This window comes from Pteropus vampyrus, unplaced genomic scaffold (assembly GCF_000151845.1).
Source record: "Pteropus vampyrus isolate Shadow unplaced genomic scaffold, Pvam_2.0 Scaffold536, whole genome shotgun sequence".
In the NCBI taxonomy this organism is placed as follows: Eukaryota; Metazoa; Chordata; class Mammalia; order Chiroptera; family Pteropodidae; genus Pteropus; species Pteropus vampyrus.
This window is the reverse complement of record NW_011889317.1, coordinates 752020-756030: the sequence shown is the minus strand read 5'-3', so window position 1 is coordinate 756030 and position 4011 is coordinate 752020. Positions and strand designations below refer to the sequence as shown.

At 45.1% G+C, this 4011-nt stretch overlaps 1 long non-coding RNA gene across 1 annotated transcript in view; it reads left to right on the top strand.

Annotated features, from left to right (window-relative positions):
• The first annotated feature begins 347 nt into the window (after positions 1-347).
• LOC111733189 overlaps positions 348-4011 on the top strand; it is a 5484-nt gene continuing 1820 nt past the window's right edge. Inside the window, exon 1 of the long non-coding RNA XR_002777870.1 lies at positions 348-3536. This is a non-coding gene — a long non-coding RNA (uncharacterized LOC111733189). The remainder of the gene's footprint in view (positions 3537-4011) is intronic.

Genomic DNA, 4011 nt, shown 5'->3' with positions numbered 1-4011 from the left:
AGAAGAGAGGGAATATAAGTCACTCCTTCCCCTGTTTTGCCTTGAAGTTCTGGAAATCTGCTTCTTGAGCAGAACTATAAATACATTTACTCTTCAACCTGTTGAGAGTGGAGACATGGACCCTGGGGAAGGTGGCTCTTTGCAGGAACCCTGTGATCTGAGCAGTGACCTCCTGTTGGGATTTGCTGCCCACCTCCCTGTTTTCCATTATGAAGCTATGAGTGTGCAAGATTCACGGATTGTGCAAGATTCATGGGATTCCAGGAAATGTCCTGAAATTAGGTGCTGGCCCTGGCATGGAATTCTCTTATATTTCATCCATATTGTTGAGATTTTTGTTTCATATTTCTGTGGCCCATTCTATCTTGGTGCTGAACCTTTTCCTTAAAATAGCTGCCCCTGGGCCCCCAGGGTAACACCCCATTTCAGATCCAAATGTGCAGAGACATCCTCATTCAGGAGTAGATCCTTCGTCTCCTCTGAGCTCACTCTTTCTTATTGTGTTCTGACAATAATAACATTGACGTCACAGCACAGATGCACAAACACATGCAAACTTCTGCTGATAGCTCCTATGGTTGACTAGAGATGGCTGAAAATTCGTTGCTGCTCTTTTCAAGAAGTGGTGTCTGAATCCTCTAACCTTGGATCTGGGCCAGCCTTAGGGACTTCTGGACCAATGGAAAGCAGCAGAAGAAATGTTCCAAGATGCTCCAGCCACAAGAAGCCTGCTGTCTTGGGCTGGCTCACTCTCAGGGTGTTTCCTCTCAGGACATTTACCCTCACAACACACATTCCATACTGTGTGAGATGCTCAAGTTACATAGACAGGCCATGTGTAGGCACTCATGTCAGCAACCCCAGATGAGCTCCCAGCATCACGTGGAAACTATGTAGGTGTACTAATATTAAGGCACTGTATTAGTCTGCTGGGGCTGTGTAACAAAGTAGCACAAAGTGGGTGCCTCAAACAACAGAAATTTTATCTTGTCTCAGTTTTGGAGGCCAGAAGTCTGAGATTAAAGTGATTGCAGTGTTGGTTTCTTCTAAGGGCTGGGAGGAAGAAGCTGTGCCATGTTTCTTTCTTAGTTTCTGGTGGTTTGTGGGCTATCTTTGCTGTTTCTTGTCTTCTGTTGTATCACTCCAATCTCTGCCTTCATCTTCACATGGCATTCTCCTTGTGTATGTCTGTCTCTGTGCCCAAATTTTCCCTTTTTTTAAGGATACCAGTCATTGAATTAGGGACCTATCCTATTCTGGTATAACGTCATTTTAACTTAACTAATTATATCTGCAACAACCCAGTTTCCAAATAAGGTTATATTCTGAGGCACTGGATGTTAAAACTGTAACATATGAAATTTGAGGAAGGAACGAAATTGGACCTATAACCACCATCTTGGATATTCAGCCCAGATGTGCTTCTAGACAACTCCAATCCCAGTTACCAACTGACAGAATGTCCTAAGAGGCCCTGAGTGAGCACTATCTAGCTGAACCCAGTCATCTCTGAGCCATGAGAATTGATAGTTTTCAGCCACTGGGTTCGGTTTGGGGTGGTATTTACATAGCAGTAGATGACTATGATTCTTGTTTTGAAAGAACAATTATGAGGTTGGGAACACTGGTTTTTGAAGATGCTGTTTTATTTTGGGTGATGCCTAAATATAGTATGCCATTATATAACAGTTGTTGTATAGTATGCTAACTATGTAACAGGTAAAACAAATTTTCTTTGAATGGCAAGTTATTTTACTTAATGTTATTTTTCATAAGGCAACACCATATTCTTTGTTGCTTCTTGCTTTTATCCTTGGTCAGATCACTGGCCCCTGTGCCTTGTATGAGGTCTGGCCAGCTCCACAGACTAGTAGCACAGATGATGACTGTAGACTGTACATTATCAAGGCAGGCTTTTATGACTTAGGTATGTGTGCGTGTGTGTGTATACATTTAAGCATCATTTAGGTACAATTTATACATTTTGCATTAATCAAATGAGAGTGTGTTGGCATCGGAAATATGTCAGAGAAAGTGACAGAAACCATTAGAAATAATGATTAGGTAGGTAGTTTTGATTCAGGAAAATATGGTTTGCACACTTTCTCTCAAAGTAAACACAGTGGGTTGCCACCCCTCCGAAGTAGTCACTAGTCACTAGCTGTCGTTTAGAGGTGGGGGACATTTGCGAGAACACTGGGGTCCTTTCACAGAGAAGAGTGGGGAGTTGCTCTGAAAAATTACTATATCGATGGTACCTGCTCATGAAACCTTTGATCTCTAGACTCTGTAATTCCCAGGGCCACCTGTCACCTTGGCATATGTGGTCTAGAGGTGACAGCAACAGCCTGACCCAAGTCTTTCATGTCTGGTGATAACTCATTGGTGTTCTATATTGCACTTAAACATATCTCATCTCTTAGGGAGTTATAAAGTGAATTTTATTGCAAATTATTATTATTTTTCCAGAATATGCTTCCAAAAGATCCTGCTTATGAAGAAAGAAATTATTATTTCTCCAGAGCCTGGCTGGCTTCTGAGTGCTATCACTGTGTCTATCACTACCAAGAGAGCTCACCTCCACATTGGCACTTCCCAACATCTGGATCCTCTCTGCATGTCTTAGGGGTCTGCCCTTTTCTCCCTGTTCCCCACCCTGCAGCTCTGGGTGATGCAACATCTGGTTGTAATTAGCTGAGGCTAAGGTCTGGGTGTGGCTAGCCTGCCCTCTGCAGCCCCCTGGCTCTGCACTCTCTCCCAGAACAAAGTGCCCTTTCCCTTTGCTGCCACTACTTCCCAGTGTCATTGTCCACCACACCCAATGTCTGGCCAGAGCATCACCCCCTCTAAGTCTTTGTTGATGAGTTTCACTAAGGGGTGGGGGCAGTGGGGTGGCAAGGAAGGAAGGCAGTGGAACTTTGGTGACCCCACATAGAGGCCCAATCTCACCAAAACAAAAGTTCTGACTCAAGTGCTGAGTTGAGGGAGGATTCAAGCTAGTGTCATGGGACAGAAGGAAGCCAGTTTGTTCTGGGCACAGGTCTCCTGACTGCATGACTCATCCAAAATGATTGTGTAGAGCCTGAAGGTCAGGGCCTCTCTAGGCCCCTTTGTCTCTTCGAGGACACTGCTCTCTGTCTTGCCTGTGGCATGCTGAGTTTCCTCTATATTTCTCTGACAAAACCAAATGTGTTTCTCTGACATCTCTAGTGAGACCCAAATCAAGGAAGTACCAGGAGCTTGCCTGTCAGAGCGGGGTCCTTCTTGCACAGGACTGAGCCCCTCATCTAAACTCAGCAGCTCTCCAGCTGCAAACAGAGACTAGACTTTATATCTCCTTACCCCTAGTTCAGGACTCTTCTCACTTCATGAACTAATCATTACCCAGAAATGACCAGATTGACCAGATGGGAAGAAATGGTCACTTTGCCAGAAAGAAGGTTTTGGAGGGAAGAATTGAAGGTGATTAAGAGAGCCCCTGAGGAGTGATGCGTGGAGGTCTACAGCCTTTGCCTGGAAGCACACACCTGCTGGAGGTTGTAAGGTAACCTGGACCAGGCCAAAGGCAGCACCTGCATAGGGGAGAAGTAGGGACACTGGTGGAATTTGGGGGCTGGATGTACAAATCAGGAAGTCTGGCTGAGATCTGGCTCAGCTTTAGTTTGTCCTCAGAATAGGAGAATCTTGTATTGTCCTTGGACGATTCCTGGGAGGATGGACGCTTGTGATCTGAGATCCCATTTCACTAACGTCTCCCTCAGTAGTGCAGCCAAGGTGGGAGTGGCAGTGGTTTGGGAACTGGCATTTATGGAGTACCTGCTGTACACCATGAACGGTTCATAGGTACATAGCACGCTGGCCAAAAGTTGTTCCCTCATAGCAGGCATCTGAATTCCTGTAGGGCAGAACTTTCCTTGCTGAAGAAATGCTTGGATCAAGGCTGCAATGGCCTCTCTTTCTCAAACCCAAGGGCTCAGGGGTCTGCTGGTTTTATGACTTCTGAACAAGGGA